Source organism: Protopterus annectens, chromosome 10.part0 (assembly GCF_019279795.1).
Source record: "Protopterus annectens isolate FY-2018-M chromosome 10.part0, PAN1.0, whole genome shotgun sequence".
Lineage (NCBI taxonomy): Eukaryota > Metazoa > Chordata > Ceratodontiformes > Protopteridae > Protopterus > Protopterus annectens.
The window spans coordinates 1108994267-1109016834 of NC_056744.1; the positions used below are offsets into that span (position 1 = coordinate 1108994267).

Here is a 22568-nt window from a genome sequence, read left to right on the forward strand (position 1 = left end):
ACAAAAGAGTGTTAATTAATATGAATAAACTCTCTTACCTCTATGGGAGAAATACAAAGTGGTGCAATAACATTGTCCCATATTTCATATATCTCAAGTTCCCATTCCTTCTCACTGCATATTCTAACATGATGCTTCCTTTTCATCCCTGTTATCCTTTCTTCCTTTTTTCACCTGCTTTTATGGTTTGTTCATATGACTTCTTCTTTTCTTTTCTTAAGTCCTCCATTTCTATTTCTTGTACCTCTCCATTATCTCACCCCACAACACAGTTTTCTCACTCTCTGGCTCACATTGCTTAATTAAATCTTTTAAGTAGACATTCCACAACCCTCCCATCTGGAGGGTTGTAACAATACACTCTTCTTGCGATTCCGTCTCTCCCTCAAATAACTTTAACTGAAACAGCATCTCCGTGTATTGTGAAAGAGCAACCTCCTTCACTGCCAAGTTCTTCTCTTTATCTACAATCTCATCACTTATTTCTTTCACCTCACCCATTACACCATCCTCTGGTTGACAACTATCTTGCAAAGGCTCAACTGCCTTTTTCCCTCAGCACTGTTTGTAAGCTTAACAAGCTTCTCTGACTCACTGTTCATCTCCATGTTGCTCCCTGCTTCTGTGAGCCACCTTTGCACTCAGACCAGAAGCAGGACATCTCACATGTAATTGTATCCACGTATGCAAACAGTAGGGGAAGTTCCCTGGTATCCTGGTGAAAGTTTCGCTAGTCAATTGAGTATCACCTCAAGTCTCCCCTGAAAAAAGGTTATTGGCCTAGTGGGATTTGGTCAACAAAGTGTAAATACAATAAATAAATAAGACAGACTCTGATGACCACTGTAATGTCAGTAGACATCATTTCTTCTCCTTGCTGGTTTGTTTTTAGTGGTGTTAACTATGAATGAAACTCATGGTGCAGACCCCTTCTCTTTCTGAATTATGTTCATTTTATCTAGATTCTCTACAAACCTGGGAGTTTGGTAGATCCAAGAATAAGGTTTATGCATTAATTTGGACATAGACAATGATCAATGGCAGTACAGAATCTGTTATGAGCTAACCAGACTCAATCTTTGATGCAAAAAAAGCCCATTCTGACAAATTTATCATTCCTAGGCTAGACTATATCCCTGTAAAGAGCACTGACATTTTATTATAATAAGAGAGCAGTTTAAACACCTGTTAATAAAAGTTATCAACTGATTTCACTCTCCAAAAGCCATAAATGTCATTGCCTATTATTTCATTCTCCAACCTCTATAAATATCATTGTCGTTTACTGCAGAAAGTCAAGTGGCTTACAGTTAGTGCAGGAGCTGCATTACTTCTAGCTTCCTTCACTTTCAGATTATATATTATCTATTATTACTGTTTTCTTGACCAGAAACTAACATTCAGAACAAATGATTACTCACTCAGTATTTAGGATGAAGAAGTCCAAACCTCTATGAGACCCTTCTCTGGCAGTAGAAGGGCACACCTTATTTAGGACTATACTGACCATACTTACAACTTGAAATTGACTTCCATAATAGATTTCCACCGGAGATAAGAGCTGAGCAAACCATGTTTAATTTACTCAAACTGGTCAAACAGCTAGTCAATTTATATGACTGTAAATGCTTTTTAGGCTATCTTGTGCTTAGTGCTATCATAATGTGGAATACATGTTACTGTACTGACACTGGCTGTTATTTAAATAACCCTTTCTTACTGCACACTAACTGTATTACCTATTGTAACTCTTCACTGATCCTCTGTATTTGTTGACAACTGACCATTGTTAATATAATTATCACTTACTTCATACAGCATTACCTATGTAAGAATGACCCTGTCTCATTATTTGTATGTGTGATACTTTGTGTCTTGGGCACAGGTTATAGCAGGAAAGGGACTACAAACAAGCTCACTTACTCTTTAAAAATTGTTTCTTTCTCAGACGAAAGGATATTCTCCAAAGTGGTCTGGCTATAGTTAGCATTCTAGAGTCTTGTGTGCAGTTACACATGATCATTTTTGACTTTCCTATGCCTTCAGATATGTTGCTGGACCTATGTAATAAGTTGCCACCTCTTTCAGTTTTGTTTGTATGTTGGTTGCTCCTAGAGATTTGCTTTAGAGTAGTCCTTCTAATGAATTAAAGCTGCTTTTATTACTCAGTCATGTGCATCTGGTTCAGAACAGCATTTGATAGTAAATGCATCACTGCGCTGCATGACTATACCTTGGCTCTAGCTTTCTTCAAGTTTGGCTAAGGGTTTGAATAGTCACTAATTTTACTTGCTAGTATGTTTACATAAATACCTGAGTCTTTCAAAATTTCTATTTAAATTTTCACTATCCCTATTGTTACTTCTGATCATTTGATGCGTTCATTTTCCTACATTGCCTACATGCATTTGTACCACCTAACAGACTTCTGCTGTAATCTGTTATGTTCTAACACTCCCCTTTCCATTTATCTATCTATCTATCTATCTATCTATCTATCTATCTATCTATCTATCTATCTATTTATCTATCAATATGTCTATCTACCTACCTATAGATCTATCTATTTATATTTTCTTTTTATTTACCAGGAAAGTCCAACTTTGTGAAAGCCCATTTTTCACAGGAGAACAGAAGAAAAGTTTCAAACAACATATAAGCATCCGGATAACAGAGGCAACATATTTTAACAATGCATGACAGTAAAGCTAATGGTGTAGATTATAGAACCATATATTTGACAATCCATCACTCACTGTATAGTAAAAATGCGTATGCACATCACTTTACTTCTTGAAATTCACATACCTGATCTGCTGCTCAGAAGCTTCACAACTGACCAATCATATCACTTCATGTTAAGGTAATGAAGAAAAATGGTCTTCTATTGACAAGAGTGATATCTCTTGGACAAGCAACCACATTTGGTTACTTGGATTTGGAAACATAGCAGGATAGCTGCAGCCTCACCTGACTTCACATGGATAAATCTGGCTTTTGGCTGCAAAATAATGTGAAAAAATCCTTTCAAAACATCACAATGAAGTTTGGGATGAAATCTGCATGACACCGCAGTGTTCTCATTAGCAAATGTCAAAGGTGACTGTTGTAATAGTAAATGAATTTCTAAATGTCCACTTGTGAAAAAAGTATCATTTTCCTTGTGATGAAATGCTAGCAGTTGCTTTTTCCATCTGATGACCACTTATATGAAGCAGGTAGTTGATTAGTTGCTGATGAGGTACATTCATTGCTTCTCACTACAAAGGATGAATTCAACATTTTCTGATTGTCAGTATGTAAAAATAGACATTTCCTCAAGTGAAAAATGCTGTCCAAAGGACCAAATGAAGCTATAAATTGTATAAACAAACACACAATTAGGGAAGTACTTTAGATTTTTTGGGTTAGATATTGTTATGCAGAATCCTAGGAGTGGTACATGGAAAACTACCCTTGAATCTAGGGAACTATTATGGCAGATCAGACTACATGCTTCAGGTCCCTTTGGCCTCATTGACATGTGTTCCATAGTACCCATTTTAAAGTTGAAATCCCTTTGTAGGATTTAAGATTATTGATTTTACTTTATTGCATTTAATCCTGATATTTTAGATAATTTGTCTACTGACATTAAAATAGTTTTATTTTTATAGTATTTAAACTATTTGGTGTGCTCTTTGTAGTGAATGTTTCTCTTTAAATTTTTGATTACCTGTTAATTGTTTCAATTACTTTAATTATTTAAGTAAGTGATGTTACTGTGTTAAGTTTCTATGATGAAGTCCCTTTTTCCTGTTTGGGACCAAAGCACTCCGATTAATAAATTTACTTTTATTCTTTGGAGAGAACTGTGGATTTTATGTAGACATTGCTGCTCTGAAGTACTTCCCTCATTCTGTGTTTGTTTATATCCTTTATTGCTTAGTTTAGTCCTTTGGGCACTATTTTTCATTTGAGGAGCTGTTTGTGCTTGTGAGTTTGTCTTTTTGTTTCCTGGTTTGTTTGTCAGTATGTTCAGGCATTCCAACTGCAAAGCCCGTACACAGGGAAGGGGAGGAAGAGGAGGAAGAAGATGGTAAATGTAACTTATACTCCCTTATTGGAAGTCAGACATCTACCTATGCTTCATTATCAAGTTAGCATGAATGAAAGATTATGACTCACCAAGAAAAGTAAGATGGGATTCCAGGTGGTTACTGTCCATTGTATCTATAGTATTCTGGGGCCAGGATGCTGACAACGTGTTTTCTATACACAAATCCTAGGAGAAAAAAACAGTTTTTCATCAGTCTGTTTGCCATCTCAGAAGCTAATAAACATGTCTATACACAAATCCTAGGAAAAGTAACAGTATTTCATCTGCCTGTCATCTCAGAAGTTAACAAACTTATCTATTAAAATAAGTATCTGCTTGACATGTTGTCTCATATTAAGCTTGATTTAGATTAGAAACCAACTTGCTTTTTGCCTTTCTTAGTGTCTTATCTACTAATATCATTGGTATTTTGGCCAGCTTCCTACCATTTGCTAAAAAATGATGTATTCCATGACTCATTTGACAATGCTGTTTTAAGGACATTGTTTTATGCAGACTCTTAATTAATGAGCAACAAAGAAAAACTGTTTATGAAGCTGCATTCAGAACTATAACCCTATAATGTTCCTTGATATGTCGCATGATACATTAGTTTCAACCCATCTATTCTCAGATATTTCTTGCCCTATAAATCCTTCAATTTTGTCTCAGTTTTCATTAAGCAAATCAGTGACCACTGAGTCAATATAAGTACACAGCTTCCCTCTAGGGGCAGGAATATATCTAAAACCCATTTATACCATTAAACTAGAAAAGTTGTCTGTGCAAACTAATCTTGAACTTTAACTTTTCAATTGCAAATAGTACCACCATCTAAAAGCCTCAGATTTAAATTGACCCATTAAATCAACCAAAGATAATGGGGAGGAGTCCCACCATAGATATAGATCTGTCCAAAAAAAATAAATAAATACAATGAAAAATAAAAAATCTAGTCAGATATGCCAAAATATGGCAGATCCCTTATATCTGAATGCTGCATATCTTAGATCTATACATCAAAGTTTCCATGTGTGTGTGTGTGTGTGTGTGTGTGTGTGTGTGTGTGTGTGTGTGTACCTGTATGCCTGTCTGCATTGCATTAAATCTTGTTGTTAGGGCAAAAAATGTCATTTTTTTCCAGATTCTGAATTGTCTGACTAGCCAAAATGCAATGTATTGAATATTGTTAACTGGCCATCATGAACTCTGCCCCAAATGATGTGGATACTCTAGAAAAGGCCCTTACAGAAACAGATGCTTGGTGCCAGAGCCATGGGCTCAAGCTCAATGCTAAGAAATGTATAGTTATCCCCTTTGGGAAAAAACATGTATCCGTAAATTACCACATAGGTGGCAGTACACTAAACACCGAAAGTGTGATAAGACACTTAGGGACACAGGTGGACAGTGGTCTCAGCTTTGATAACCACATCGCCACAACAGTCAGGAAATCCTTCTATGTGGCACACCTCATCACTAAGGGCTTTTCATCCAGGAAAAAAGGAGGTCATTGTCCCACTGTACTCATCCCTCATTAGACCCATTATAGAATACAATGCCCCGTTTGGTATGTACCTCTCAAGACATCTGCAACAACTGGAAAGGCCGCAGAAATACCTCACTAAAAGAATCACAGGCCTAAAGCAGATGCCCTACCCTGACCGCCTTAAAAAACTCAAGCTATACTTTGTCACATATTGTCTACTCAGAGGCAATCTCTGCTTAACATACAAGGCCATGTCATAACCAGAGCTGTTGGACATGCTACACTTAAAGAAATCCCAATCCCTCAGAGCCACATGCTCCAGGGATCTAAACCTTGTCATCACAATAAACAAAACATGCTGGAGGGATAGATTCCTGACCCAGAGACTCCCCAGACTCTGGAATAGATTGCCCATACATGTCAAGCAGAGTGCCTCTTTGGCCCTCTTCAAAAGGAATCTTGACGATTGGATGGGAGAAAGGAAATTCACCCCGGGATCACGTCAGTCGCCCTGCTAGACAGGGGTCCAGGGAAGTAAACAGTGTGGGAAGAAATAGCCAGGGGATTGTTATGGCTAGGCTTCTATAGGCCCTAGGGCTGATAGCCTAGTACCAACCTATGAACCTATGAGCCATCAGTTACTAGTTTTTTTCTAATTGGTTAATAAATGCAATGTATTAGTTGATGCTATAGTTCTGGGAAAACATACTAATGTAGCAGGTGTTACTGATGCCTTGCTCAGTAATGCTCAAGTTCATTTCCTGATTGGGGTATCTTCTTTCTAGATTCTGCATATCCTTTCTGAGTCACAAGGTTTTTTTCAAGGTGCTACCATTTCCTTCCATATCAACCCTTGCACGTGCTCATGTGTGTGTGTGTGTGTGTGTGTGAGAGTGTGTGTGTGTGAGTGTGTGTGTGTGTGCGTATCTGTGTGGATGTGTGTGCATATATGTGTGTGTGTGTGTGTGTGTGCGTGCGCACGCACGTATGTGTGAATGCATGTGTGTCTGCGTGTGCGTGCATGCCTGTGTGTGTGTAGGTGTGTGAGTGTGTGCGTGTGTGCGTGTGTGTGTGTGTGTGTGTGTGTGTGTGTGTGTGTGTGTGTGTGCGCGTGTGTGTGTGTATGTGTGTGTGTGTGCGCGTGTGTGTGTGTGTGTGTGTGTGTGTGTGTGTGTGTGTGTGTGTGTGTGTGTGTGTGTGTGTGTGTGTGTGTGTGTGTGCACGCGTGCATGCACACAAGCACTTGTACTTGCATGTGCATCCTGCAACAGAGCAGCATCCTATCCAGATTAGTTTCTCTTCCTTGTGTCCTGCTAGTATATATTCAGCTCCCTTAAAGCAATGAAATGGATGGGATATGTATTATAGAATAAATTAATGAATAAACAAATGAATAACTACCATTCTTCAGATAATACAATAAACCGAGAACCTATCTGCTAAAGTTGGTAGTAGTTCAGGTAGATGTAAAAGATTCCACAGCATCTATCAAAAAGAGTAGGGGTCTTTTATTTACATATTATTTACCTAACAACTTATATACATTTTTGCATTTTTATCCGTTCATATATTTACAGAATTAAACAGGTGTATACACAATTCCATTTTATGTACAGAATTTATCCTTCTTCTCATACTTATACATTCTTATTTAAATCAGACACCCACTCTTTTTTACATAACTACTTGCAGTAAATATGCCTTTTGCCATTCGCCTGTTTAAGTGCTTTGTTTAATTCATTCAAAGTAATTTATTTTTCAACTTCCTTATTTACTTGTTCTCAGAATAGTTTTACTTCACGTGTTTTATCACATTCTCTCCTTTCTTTTTTAAACATTTCCTCTGCATAGTTTACTACAATTTCCATTATCTAAGACTTACTTCTTACTTATCCTTTGTTATCTTTCAATTCTCTCATTACACTGTTATTCTCTTTCACTATTTTACTTAAATATGCTGATATGTCTTTTCCCCTTATAATATATGTCTGTGTCTATATCATACCAGCTCTAATAGAGCTTTTATTCTTGTGTAGAACAGAGGATGCTTGTAAAAAGGGATAATTATTAGGGCATATAAAAATATTACACATTAACTGTAAGTATCAATCAGACAGATTGGAAAAGCTGTTTACAAAGGAACAATGAAAGGGCATATGTACAGCTTCCATGAATGCAACAAAGATCAGAAGGTTTAGAATTTTTGCTTGTAAATGTATGCAAAGATCCTTTTAATCCCCAACAATTTTTCCCCCAGAAGGTAGCAAATGCTACATATATGACAGGAAAGAGACAGTTAACTTTGAATGTGTTTTTTGGAAGTGTAATTAGCTAGCAGATTTTTAAACTACCCTACAGATTAATCACTAAGAGTAGTGGGGACAAATGGCTGTAACTAAGTAAAGGATTCTTTTGAGATGGGATACAGAATCTGAATTGCCTAGACATAGTAATGTCTAATTAAGTTTAATATTATTGGATGTAATAAAACAATTACTAGAAAATGGAAATTAAATTTTAAACCAACAGTAACTGAAGTACTGAATATTATTGAGATATAAAAGAACTGAATGTGAGGATATTTAGAAAAAGGAAGGAGCAAATTACATAAAAAATCAATGGAATTTGTGGGAACAATACATGCAGAATTAATACGTGGGTGGAATAAACTTTAAGTGAAGACAGGAATTGAGCAATGTATGTAATGGAATGAATGACAGTTGTTATAAAGAAAGGAACACATATGCACTGCATAATTTATTTATTTATTTTATTTTATTTTACATTTGTTGACTGGGTTAGTCCGACTGAACTTAGTGGCTCATTTTCAGTGGAGACCCAGGGAGAAAAGCTCCATAGTGAGATACAATTTCATTATAAAAGAGAATTAAGTTATATACAAAATTAGTAAACATTCACCACTTACATACAATTTGAGTATAGTTTTACACTGGTAGATGATAATGAGTCTGTGCCACGAGTAGAGCATTAAACCAATATAAGTGAAATATGTAAATAGTTCTATATGCTTGTAACAAAAAATAATTTGTAGACATTTTGGCTAGTATAGTTCCAAAATGGGACAGAGTATAGGGGCAGAGTGAAGAGGTAGAGAGATGAGTAAGTGAGGTTGAAAGGCTAAGAATAGATTGTAGATTGCTTAAGGAAAAGGGGCAAGTGAGATTATATAGGAAACAAAGGAGGTGAGAAGTTATTCAGGGAGAGAGTGGAGGTGGGAGGAGTGGAGGTGAATAGGAGTCTTTGATGCATGGGAAAGTAGTTTAGGGCAGATGAGTGCAGTGGCAAGACCAGTTTGTTTTTAGGTATTCTCTAGTGGCTGTTTTGAATCGATTAGGGTGTTTAAGAGATCTAATTTCTAAGGGAAGTTTGTTCCAGGATATGGCATGGTTGTAAGTGTAGAGGTTGCAACCAGTTTTGGTCTTGGGTTTATATATTTGTAGCAGGTTTTGGTCAGAGCTACACAGGGGCCTAAATGGAGAATATTTAAAGATAATAGGAGTAAGGCTAGGAGAGAAAGAGTGCTTGTAAATGATTGAGTGAATAATCTGTAGTTGAGGGAGGAGGAGCTGGTGGAGTAATTCAAGCCGGTTTAATTGTTTTAGGGAAAGATGGTGGTGGGACTTATGGTTAGCAGTGAATCTAGCCACCTTATTGTAGGGTGATTTGAGTTTGGTTAGGAGTGAGGAGTTCAGATTAGTAAGAATGTGACAGCTATACAACAGAGTAGGAAGAAGGTATGCATGTGAGAGTTATTTTTGCCTTGCTAGTTAAGTACTTTTTGTTGCGGTAAAGGAGTCCCAGTTTTTGGTGTGTCTTTTTTAATACAATTAGACACATGTAAATCTTAAGTTGGTGGTCACTGATTGTGACTCCTAGCAGTTTTGCGGTAGATTCAACTGTGATAGACGTGTTATTGCTGGATAGTATAGTAAAAGTAGATTTGAGATTAGTGAGGTTTTTGGGGAGAAAGAGTAAGAGCTTAGTTTTCTTTTGGTTGAGAATTAGTTTGTTGTCACAGAGCCAGAATTCAAGGGAGTTAAAGTATGCTTGGGTAGAAGAGTAGAGGTCTGAAGGAGTGTCAGAGATAGTGATGACAGTTCAGTCATCAGCATACTGTATAACTCATGACTGGGGACAAGAAGTATGTAGTAAATTAGTGAAAATATTAAAGAGTAGTGGACCAAGGATAGATCCTTCGGGGACTCCTATTTTCACTGGGAGGGGATAGAGCAGAGAGCCATTTGACAGATTGCAGGTGATCAGAGAGGTATCTAGAAAACCAGGAAACAGTAGAAGAAGAGAAATTAAGGTTTGACAGTTTGGCCAGAAGAAGGGGTTGGGACTGTGTCAAAGGCCTTGAAAAGGTCCAGGGATAGGCAGGAGACCAGTTTACTACTATCACGAGCAAGAGATATGGTATTAGTGCAGTTGTGGGGCTATGTTTGGGGCAAAAGCCATGTTGTGTGGGTGTAAGTAGGTTTTCCTGAAGTAGGTATTGCATAAATTGTTTGTGGATACATTTTTCCAAAATTTTTAAGAGAGGAGACAAGATTGCAATTGGCCTGAAATTAGAGATGTCCGTGGAGTTACCTCCTTTATGTATAGGTAGGGTGTAGAATTATTTCCTTAAGGAGGGGACATAAGATTCGGAGATGAAGTGATTGATTAAGATCAATAAAGGGAAAACAAAGGGTTCTGCTGCAATCCGCAGGAAATATGGGGATAGATTGTCAGCAGAAGGACAGCAGGGTTTATGTTTTGAAAGTAAAGATTTTATATAGCTCGTAGGTACTCTTCTGAGGGTATAAGAGTTAAGGTGATTTGGTGAAGAAGAATTAGAGAAGTTGTTAGCATTGTTTGTAGAGGGGGAAGAGTTAATCATCTTAGTTATAGATTTGATAAAGTGGGTGTTGAAAATGCCAGCAGTTTCTTCTGGTGTGTTGTTTGGGCAGGGGTTGGAAGGGTTTCCAGGGTGCAAAATGTGATTGATAGAGTTTCAGAATTTTTGGGAGTCAGACCTTTGGGTAGAGGGGGTGTTGGTGTAGAAGCCCTTTTTTCCTTTGTGGATATGTTTTTTGACCAGGTTTCTGAGTTCTTTATAGTTTTGTAAATGAGTGGGGATCTTGGTTTTTCTCCATAATTTCCCCATCCTGTCTCTGTTTTTCATTAGGATATGGGTAGGATTAGTTAGCCAAGGAGATATATTAGATTTGATTCTGACTGTGTGGAGAGGAGCAAGAGACGTTAGGATGTTTAGGAAGGTAGAGTTGAATGAATGGACAGCTTCGTCAAAGTGGAGAGTGGTTAGATGTGACAAGTTAATTCTGGAGAGATGATCTTTGAAGGTGTCTGGGCAGAAGGTGGAATGTTTGCAAAATGTTATGTACTTGTTAGGCCTGGTGAAGTGAGAAGTATATCTGATAACTCTTACAGGGGAGTGATCACTGAGGGCATTAGGTAGGGTCTCAGGATTGTGGTATTTTTGGGGGTGGGAAACTAAGATCCAATCTAGGAGAGAGCTAGGGAGATGGGATTTGTTGGTATGAGTGGGTGTAGAGATTAGTTGTACAAAGCTGTGCAAGTTGATGAAAGAAGTTGAGTTGGGTGCTTGAAGAGAAAGCCAGTCAATATTTACATCCCCAAGGAGAATGGTTTCATTATGGATGGTTTGAGAGAGGTGGGAGAAAATGTTTGCCAGAAAGATAATGCTGTCTGCAGGGGGAATATAGATAGCTGCAACAGTAATAGTGGTGTAGCTGTTGAGTTTAAAGTTGGCCAGTAGAAGTTCAGCTGGTGAGAAGGAGGGAGTAGGTTTGTCTGGGCTTAACGGAGTGAGATGGTTAGAATAAACAATGGCCACTCCTCCACCCTTTTTATTTTGTCTATCAAGTCTAAGAATGTTATAACCAGGTGGGAGGATATCACTGTCTTGGTTGTGTGGTTTCAACCACGTTTCTGTTAGGGTGATTATATCATGGATGTAATTTTTCATCCAGGCATGGAATTCACTAACCTTGTTAAGAACACTTCTAAGATTCAGAGAGTAGAGGACTACTTGTTTTTTTAAAGGAGTATGGTTGGAAGGATTTGGGGTGGGTCAATATTTATGATAGGGGTTGTGGAGCAGTGACCAGGGTTAGGATGAATATCATCTGACAGAAGTAGAGATCTATGGAGGGGGAATTGTTTGAATAGGAGGTGCTTTATTTCTTCAATTAATGAGGTAGAAAAGAAAGGAGGTAACTTGATTTTTGGGAAGGGAGTGCTAAGAGGAAAGATGGATGAGCATATAGGGAAGTACTGATGGGGTTTTATGGAAGAATTTATTTTTGCATTAGCTGGGTGGAAATATGGTGGAGTTAGATGTGAGTGATAGGAAGGGAGAGTGTAGCAAAGGAGTAAGACAGGTAGCAAGAGAAAGGTTTCAGGTTTGAAAGGCATGATGGCAGGTGAAAAGAACAGAAAGATACAAGGGAGGTGGAGGATAAGATTAGTGGGAGTGAGTGAGAGGGATGGTTGGGAGGAAAACAGATTATGGTTGTAATGTATCAAGAGTGTAAGTCTGATGAAAGGCTATAGTGGGGGAGTTTGGGATACAGGTGTATACTGGAAGGAGGAAGGGGTGGGGTTAGGGTGGTGGGGTTCTCAGGTGGATAAGTATAAAGGAAATGATGTGGGGTCTGGGTGGTAATGGGGTTGGGAGGGGAGCGAAGTGAGCCTGAGCGTAGCAAGTGCAAATGGAGAGGGGCTACACTCAGGTCACACATACTATGCTAGTAGTGCATAAATGCATAAAAATATTATTAAGATTTGTTTTCTTTTCTATTAATACATGTGCACCTATGTCTTAACTGTTAATTTAATAAAGATGTTTAGAAAAGCATATATGAATTTTAAGCCATTATTTCAAATATAGAATCCAGCCTGTATATTACATATGCATTTTAATGGACTATATAACCCAAACAAACATAGCTATTTCTTCAAAACTATTACATTTGCAATTTTTAACGTAGGATGTTTACAAGAATAACATCATTAACACAAGAGGCATGACAAATTAGCAACATGGAACTTCTAAATTAGTTATGTTCCTCCTCATCCACAGGGATAGTAGTAGGTGGTTGGCTTTTTCTTAAAGCAACAGACAGTAACTGCAAACTGTTTTTGTCTTAATGCAGGGCATCGGCGATAAAGTGGCTGCAGCTAGAATGAAATTCACTAGCTCATCGATTACACAGATGAGCATTCACCATTTTTCATGTGTGAGGGTCATATTTATTGAGGTTATTTTGAGTAGACTTTTGACTTCAACAAGAAACCATAGTTATGATAGGAGATTTAACTATCTAATGTACATAGTACTCCAGTGTACACTGTTCCCCAAGGCTGCATAGTGGTCTGCTATAGCAAAGCACATTAAAACATGGATCACAAACTTATAAGGGATCAAAATAGGATTTAAATTCACCCAGAAGTACTTTATCATTTATCATTTAATTTATCCTTTAATTTACCTCTTTTAGTCAACCCTTGGGCTGTTCATGATATTCATGACACTAATCAGATTTAGTGAACAGCTTTGATTATGTTGAGGTGGGTAACACTGACTGACCTCTATTGATCCATTTACTTGCTCAGACAGTCAAGGTACAAAGGTTAACTTATTTGGCATAATTGGCTGAGTCTAGTGCATCTATTTATTTTGCAGACAAAAAGGTTCATACACTGCAACAATTTTTTTTTTCTTTAACGGCACTCTCCATCAACTTGTCCAACACTAACTTACCAAATATGTCTTATTGTAGTCATTTTTAGTAAACTTGTCTACTGTCTCGCACATATTTAAAGTCAAGATCCAGTAAGCAAGTGAAGAAAGCCGCATTTGGATACTATATAATTGTATGTGAGCTCCTATTATCATACTCATAGTCTGTATGGATTAGTACAAGAAACGAAAACACTTAACAGTGATGCATGCCATATCAAAAGGCAAATGATAAAAACAGCATTTTCTACTGAATAATTTATACAACCAATTATTTATTTTTCTGTGAAGCTGTGTGACCCACAAGTTGTTCCTTTTACTAGCAGTGGTATTAAGGGACTGCTCTCATCCACCAACCGTGTGGGGTTCTGGATTCACATTCAAAAATCTGAAGTTTAAGTGGTATAAAACAAAATCTCCAAACCAGTAAATGGCAGAAATGCAATATTCTGAAATAAAGAAAGACAACATGCAATATATTAATGAATGGAAATAAGAAATATAAGTTTAGCAATGAAATGTGTTTCAATTAACGTGTCCATTTTCACAAGAAAGTCCTTCTATACTTCATAGCTTATAAATAAAGGGATTGCACATAGATGTAGGGATGTCATTGCCCCCTTTACTCAGCCCTAATTTGGCCAGTCATTGAGTATAATGCCCACTTTGGCATGTATCTGTCCATATACATGCAACACCTGGAACACCTAGAGATATACCTTACTTAAATTATACAAGGCCTAAACAATGCATCTTACATGGACCAGCTCAAAGCCCTGTCACTATACTAAGTATCCTACAGACTGCTAAGAAGTGACCTGCATCTGGCATACAATCCTCCAACCAAATACTGATGGATTTAATGAACATCTGCAAGCAAAATGGCATAAGAAATACTCTGTCTGAGGATCTGTATCTCTTCTGCAACATCAGTGGAATGGCTTAGAGAGACATATTTATCTTGCAGAGCATCTTGCTGCTCTGGAACAGTCTCCCTGTCCACATAAAACAAAGCTTTTCACTGTCTATATTCAAGTGTCACTCAGATCAATGGATGAAAAACAGAAAAAACACCACAGAACTGCCCTCTGTACTACTAATAGGCAGAGGCAGCTCCTAAATGCTTTATCCCATGCATGGCTCCCCTCAAATTATCTATGGTATGATCCCAGTTATTCTCACTAGGAATAATAAATAATGATTGACCATGAGATGGATAAAGCCAATATTACATCAAATGGGATAGGTTAATTCAAGCACCAAAATGGAAATTGGCTAGTCTTAAAATGGCTCACAAGGGCAGCTAGCCTAGAACTTAACTATGAACCTATAAATTATAAAAATGTGCAATGAGCAAGTGTCTCTGCAACCATTTCATGTAAGGATTGTACCTATTCCACCCCTGCTCCATACTTATTCTAACTACAAGATCATGCAATTTTTAGGGAAAAGGAGATATTTGTTTTTACTTTGCAAACTTTATTTCTTTATTTATTTCAATTGCTCTACTAGGTTCATCATTGGCATTTACTTTCATATATCTGTTTTTTTTTTGTTTTTTTTTTACAGTTTATAGCTTTCTAAATTTGTTTCAATTCTTTGGCATCTCTATGTTTTACTGAACAAGGGTGCAATGGGGTTTTCTCACTTGCAAAATTCAATTGTGTAGGCTTTATGTCAGTTGTGGTTTAGGCCAGTATCACATTTCCACTTCTGATGTAGTTTGCATCCCTTTTTTATGCTTCATTGGACTGCAAACAATTTTTCTACTCCAATTAAGCTTAATTAGCCACTAGATTGCAAACTTCATTCTGCACATTTCACACATTTTTTCATTGGTTAAATTGTTTCTTGAGCGATACCTCAATACTGTGACTGTACTTCAGCAATTTAAAAAAAAAAACGGTGCTGTCTGCTGCTGCTTCAAGTAGTTAATTACACTGTATCTAATATTTGTAGGGCTGTTGTGGATAGTTTTGTGGTCTTGTTACATTTGTGCTCCAAACCAGCTATTTTACATTAAGAAGGTTTATTTCTGTACCCTTGTGGCAAAAATTTGCTGATCTAACCAGTATGAGTTTGAGATGGCTGGTGGAAAGCTTATTGTGTGCTTTCCTGATTGGCAGTTAGCTTAAAACTTGTTCCTCTTTCCTCATATTTAAGCCTTGCGTCAGTTAGCAGGACTCTGTATAAATGCAAAAGCCTAGAAGCTCAGTTCTTCCTTAAACAACTGTCAGTGAAACCCTTCCAAACTTTTCTGCTGCTCTAGAAGCAACTCCTTTGTGCACTGAGCAGCATTGCCTTACTGATCAGCCTTAGCCTTCATGAAGTATAGGTCCCTCTTGTAGTCTTTGCACTACCAGCACAGTCCTGTCAAATTAACCCATTCCCTTACCTAATAAAACATACAATAAAAGCCTGGTATCAAAGAAGGGCATTTTCTCATCATCTCCCTGGCCAGCCTAATAGACATGGGCATCCCAAGGCAATGTAGCAATAGTCTCATGTATACTGGCAACCACTTACTCCTGAAACATATACTTTATGTGAGAGATGTGGTTACACTATGAAACTGGAAGGAAGCCTCTCACATAGGGACGAATTGAATGCCAAACAGGTTGTCAGCATACACACACTTCCCACACTAAATAAAGACACAATACATAAACCTACATATGTGGAGGTACTCACTTGAAAAGAACAGAGGCCTCCCAAATGGAAACCACTTACATACATGACAATGCAAAAAACAACAACAACACATAATAACACACACATACCGTTGTCTCAACAAATAAGCCCATAAGCCATAACACCACAAAACCTAATACAGTGGTCATAGGTGACTCCATTGTGAGACACATGGATGTTCCCCTCACCAGGCTGGACAAGGAGTGGGTTACTATTAGCTGCCTGTCAGGTGTCAGGAACTGTCAAGTCACTCAAGCACTCAAGTTACTCAACCACAAGTACTGGTATGACTCCATCATAGTCCATGTGGGGGTGAATGACTTGAGATGTACCTCACTGGACTATGTGAAGAAAGACATGACTGATCTCTCAGATTATATGCCACAGGCAGGTATAAGCCTAGCCTTATCATTCTCCAAGGATGATGCCACAATACAAACAAAAATTGATTGACTTTAACAATTGGCTTTGATTCTGGAGTCAGTCCAAGGGAATCCAATATGTGTTAGCCTGGGAAGACATGGTCAACAGGCCACACTGCTTTGCCAAATATGGTCTGCCCTTGTCTCCTGTAGGCTTATGGATAATAATGGCAAAGGCATTAACCACCCCTCTTATGCCTTTTTTAGGCAGTGTCAGAATAATCAAGATCCCAGCATAACAAAATTATCTCTAGATAAACTCAAGGTACTGCTGCTTAATGCTAGGAGTCTAAACAAGAAACTACACTCCTTGGAAGCACTCCTCAGTTTGGAAGATGTTGACATCTGTGTGTCTGTGCAGTCACTGAGACATGGTTCAAAGGCACAAAAAGCATGCTGGCCTTGCAGAGCTACAATACCTTCCATACATTCAGACCACAAACTGAGTGTGGAAGAACCAAAGGAGGAGGTGCATCAGTCTTCATTGAGGCTAAGTACACCTCAAGAATGGTCAGATAGTATGAATCTTTTGAGCTACTCCATGTCCAATTAACTATAGGCAAAGCCTCCTTTGACATCATAGCTAGCTATAGGTCCCCCACCATGAAACAAGAAAAGAATACAGCATATCTGGACATACTGGAGTCACTTGCCATAAAAGCCAACACCTTACTCATGGCAGATTTTAATTATCCTACCATCGACTGGGAAACATACTCGACCACAAACATAATGGCTCAGAGGTTCTTGGACTTTGTAAATGCAAATGTTCTGGAACAGTTGATCAGCACAGCCACAAGAGGCTGAAAAGTCTTAGACATAGTACTCACAGCATTGCACCCCGCACATGTGATGTCATCTCTGGTAAAACTGGACCATAAATCGGTCTCATTCAATGTATTATAAGACCAGATATCACATCAAGTTCAAAAACGCTTAAGAATTTTTCAAAGACAAATGACCTCCTACTAAATGATGGTGTACATCCAAAATCTGAAAGGAAATACCTAGCTATGGGCTGAACTGTTTGTGGATGCCACCACCCATACTCAACTGGAGGTAATAGCTAACCTGCTAGCAGACAGATTTGGATCAAACTTCAACCCCCCCCATCCCCTACAGTCATCCTCCAAAGTATACCTGCCACCATTCCTCACCTATTATCTCATCTCAGCACTGTCAAAGGCCACAAACATGGCATCAGTGAGACCAAACAACATCCCAGGTTCCCTTTTAAACAACTTAAAACATAACCTATCAGACCCACTTGGATCCCTGTTTAACTGCAGCCTGAGAACTGGCTATGTTAACGTGTAATGGAGAACAACAACAGTAAACCCTCTGCACAAAGGGCGACCATCAACCGACACTGGGAATTATAGGACCCTAAGCTTGACTATTCTCTCTGCAAGTCCATAGATGGAATCATTATGGACCTTCATAACAAGGACATAGATAATCTCCAAACAATGGACCCAACCCAATTCAGATTTGTTAACTGTAGATCATGCATGTTAAACATGATTGACTTCTCTGATAAAGTCACCAAGGTCCTGGACAAGGGAAAGACAATGCATACCACCTATCTTGACCTAGCCAAGGAATTTAACACAGTCCCTCACTTATGTATTATAGAGAAACTCTCCCATTGGGAATTAACCCCCACATTACCAGAGGGATAGTCAACTAGCTCACCAACAAGACACATACTGTCAAAGTGGGTGACTTGACTTTTAGCAAATGACTAATCACCAATAGTGTACCGCAGGGTTCTGTGCTGGGCCCCTTACTGTTTAGAATTTATTTCTTAGAAGTCCAGGCAAACTTGGATGACCTGTGGCTGACCAGTTTCATACACAGTTTCAAACTGGGAGCAATCACTGAGTCCCCCAGTGATGTTATATACTGTAGTCAGGGTTAACACAGACAAATGACTGGTGCTAAAGCCATGGATTAAATCTAAATGCAAAAAAATGCATTATTAGTGTTCCCTTTGGGATAGCTGTCATCCCTGCTAATTATATTATAGATGGCACCCCCTAAGTGTAGTCCCAGTGGTACGTGATCTGGCTACTCAGGTTGATATCAATCTGACTGACCACCATGTATCCACAGTAGTAAGGAAATCCTTCTATGTGGCACATCTTATAAGTAAAGGCATCACATCTAGACCTAAGGATGCTATAATTCCATTATATTTGGCCCTCATCAGACCAGTAATTGAGTACAATGCTCCCTTTTGCAGGTACCTCACCAGACACCTGCAGCAACTGGAGAGACCACAGAGGTTTCTCATCAAGAAATTACAAGGTACACAAAACAAATCTTACACAAAAGGACTGAAAGCCCTTTCACTGTATTCAGTCTCCTATAGGTTGCTAAGGGGAAATCGGTGCCTGGCTTACAGGGCAGTCTCTGACCTGGCCCTGATGGTAATGCTACACATTTGTAAATCAAACTGCATGAGGGTAACTCACTCCAGGGATCTTAACCTAGCTTCTGACATGAACGGGTCATGCTGGAGAGACAGATACAGTTCTCAGCGACTGCCATTTCTCTGGAATAAGCTTCCAGTTCACATGAAATAGAGCTGCTCAGTGACTCACTTCAAACACAACTAGGTCAATGGATGGGTGACTGCAAATTCACTCCTGGGTTGGCACCCATGTCTATCCTGGACAGAGGGAGTCGGTATTGACTACAATAAACCCTAACCTCTCCAAATGTTACTCATCTAACCACTGACAATTATGGCAACTTCGGATAAATATACTTAGGCTTGTAAGGGCTCTAGGGATGTTAGCCTAGTAACCTTCTATGAACCTATAACTTATAAATTCAAGTATGAACTTTTGCTTAGCAGGTATTGCATCAAAACTCCGAGGAAGGAAACCTGAAGCTAAAAACAAACTACCTACTACAAGTTTTCTAAAACTCCTGCAGAATAGAAATACAAGACACTTGCTATCATCAAAATGTGCACAAAACAGGAAACTATACTACTGTACTACAAAATATTCATTTGTATATACGTCCATCCAATCACAACCCCTTTTCCCATTGTTGTACATGACTAACTTTAATCAAACAATATATCTCTGACAGTCTTTTCATGTGTGATCGTCATTTAAAGAATAACTAATACATTGCTGCTTTTAGAACCTTGTCATCACTTTGATATGTAGATTCCTTATTTTTATTTACAGCTGTTTTATATTATTTTTAAAACATTTACACTGCTGATACATTGCAAGTGTATTTTTTTATTTGTTATTCATTTGGTGTTTTAAAGAACTGTTTTATCTAAGCATACATCTCTGTAAAACAGCTAAACAAAATGTGCTCTCATTCCAGCTTTTTGTATTACCGATTCATAGCTTCCAGATGATCTTCACTTGTGATTTTCTCTTACATTTATTTTTCGGGTTCCTGTAGAGAAAACCAGTGCCTCATCATTTCAGCTGCTTGGTAAATATGTACTCAAAACACTGGTTCTCTGTGTAAGTTTGAGGATGATTCATAGATAAATACTAGCCAATCAGTTTAGGAATTATTACATGCTTAGCCAGTAACCAGACAGTGACCAAATATGAGAAACTGATGAACATACTCTACTGCAATGCAAACATTTAAGTATGTTGTTGTGTCTTTCTGTTTTTCCTGGTTAGGGGTCACCACAGCGGAACTCCGGTCCGCTAATGATTGGCAGTAGATTTTTATGTGCCGAGTTGCCGGCCCTGATGCACAACCTTCAATGAAGGTACGCCCATTCACGCATGTCTCCACACAGAATATGCTCTAGCTGAGAATCTAACAGGACAATGTCTTACTGTGAGGCGAGAATGCTACCGCAGCACCACCACCGCAGTTAATGGAGAAATGCTTAACAAGTTCTAAAACTGTTGCATGTTTTAGAATCTCCCCTTCTCTGAGGTACAGCAATTTCTGAGTTCGTATATGTAAATAGTGGGTTTGCAAGGAGGTTTGCCACTTTCTAGGAAAATCTTTTTGAAGTGTGGTTTTCACACTTTGCTGCTGTTTCTTTTGAATCAGCCTTCATTTTTCATATTTTTGGCACTTGCATTATTCAGCTCTGATCTTCTAGCAGGTTAACCTCGAACAAATGTAATACATTTTTCTTTGTCATGTTGTCACTTTATTAGAAAAGTGCCAGAGTATGAAGTGGCACTAATTGTTTTCCATGAGTTTGCCCATTTGTCCACATGCTATGAAACATAGGGCCTTCCTGTGTAGCCCTACAGAGGCTGCTCCTTTCTGTTTAATTACTTTTTACTTGATAAGTTTCTATGGTATGGGAAGGAAAAACAAGATTTCCTTTACTAACATCTCTTCCAGGTACAATAAATAAAACATCCATGAACTATATGAAACAGTGAAGAAGCTTTATACTTGTCTGCCAGAATATATCTTAACTGTATTCAGTGTCTCAGAAACCCCTATGCAAAGATGTATGCTAACACAGGAAAAATGAAACCAAATGTTTTTGGGGAAAAATAGTCTAATAATGTCACCCTCATCTCCGTTTACAGTATACTAAAAGTTAGCTTTGTTCAAAGTGGTAGATATGCACTTTGTTTACCCTTGTTCCCTTATATAACGACAGCTTAACCATCAGAAATGACAAGTCAGATTTCATTCTCATTTGGCAGTTCTGTGGTATACAGAAGTTAAAGCATATGACACAGGATCAAATACTAATCCACACACTGGACCAGCAGATGAGAAGCTCATCCTTAGGGAGGTATGGAAACTCTGTCCCCTATAGCACTGAAAACAAGCAGAATCCTGGAACAAAAGCAAGCGGTATCGTGATGTGCTCACCTGAAGAGGATGACATGCTATAGACAGCATATGGACTGTGTATGAATTCTTTGTGTAATTCCCTATAGTAGTCAGTGCAGGAAGGAGATACTGAGCAGTCAGCTGACTCTGTAAGCCACATCAAAAAGCAACATTCACGGTTAGAGTTAGTTGCATGGATAATGCAAAATGATGAACAAAATAAACACCTATCTCTTTAGATCTTGCAATAAATTAAATCTAAGTTTTCGGTGCACATAATCTATATGAGCAACTACAGAGTCTACTGCAATAGACTATGTATGTCATATGGAATAATGTGGCAGAGTACATAAAGTAGATTATAAGAAGAGAGAATGATTTCAGTATGAACTATACAGGCTTCCTTTCACCAAGACGTACTGAAGCATTTACAGTCCATATTTATAAATATGATTTATGTTTCATTAGAAAAAGCAGAAATTGTGTTTTTATAACAAGGTATTTTACCTTTTCTGTACATATGTAACTCAATTTAGGCTTGCACAGTATTTAAATAGATTGTGCATTTTATGAAAATTGTCTGATTAACTGATATAGTGCAGCACTGACATTTATTTACTTAATTCAAATGATGAGGTCAACCGTCTGAATGTTGGGCTTAATGCATGTAAGACAGAATTCACCCAACTAAATGGAGACATCAGGTGATTTCAGCACATTGTGCTGACAACTGCGTATGTAAGACAGCTACAGAAATACCATTAGGTACATTTTAAGACTAGAAAGATGAACCCTTACGCTTACTACAAGACAGACTGAAAAAGCTGCATTATACTGACACAGAACCATTTAGCCAATCCCATTTGGGAGCCCAGGGAAAACACCTTTGAAAGCATATCCACTTGAAGGTTAAAATTTGAAATACGAGTCTAGAATTTTATGACTGCCATAGATAGTGCCTTTGGGACTAGACAGTTTTATAAGGAAAGCCTGTCTTTTCCGGCCTTGCCTAAAAGCATTTCACATTAGATTTAAAATGAGAGTGACAGATTACAGACACATGGTCTAGTGTACTATACAGCATCTAGCAAATAATAAATCCTGAATGTTTGTTTAATGAAACCATCTTTCACGTAATAATAGCTTAAATGACAGTATATAAAAAGGTAAATACAAATGCTATATCTTTGTGACTGCTGCCATTTCATTGTACAGCAGAAATAAGAATATGGGTCATACTGTTTTTATGTAGTATTTCTCAGCAGCAAATCAAATTTAGAATTATATATTCATAAA

General features: G+C 38.1%; 1 protein-coding gene across 3 annotated transcripts in view; it reads right to left on the reverse strand.

Annotated features, from left to right (window-relative positions):
- The window catches only part of LOC122813499 (leucine-rich repeat-containing protein 7-like), a 2638896-nt gene that overhangs the window by 1480455 nt on the left and 1135873 nt on the right, over window positions 1-22568 (reverse strand). For all 3 annotated transcript variants that reach the window (XM_044085845.1, XM_044085843.1, XM_044085844.1), the window contains one exon: window positions 4168-4264. The gene's annotated coding sequence lies outside the window, so the exon portion shown is untranslated. The remainder of the gene's footprint in view (window positions 1-4167; window positions 4265-22568) is intronic.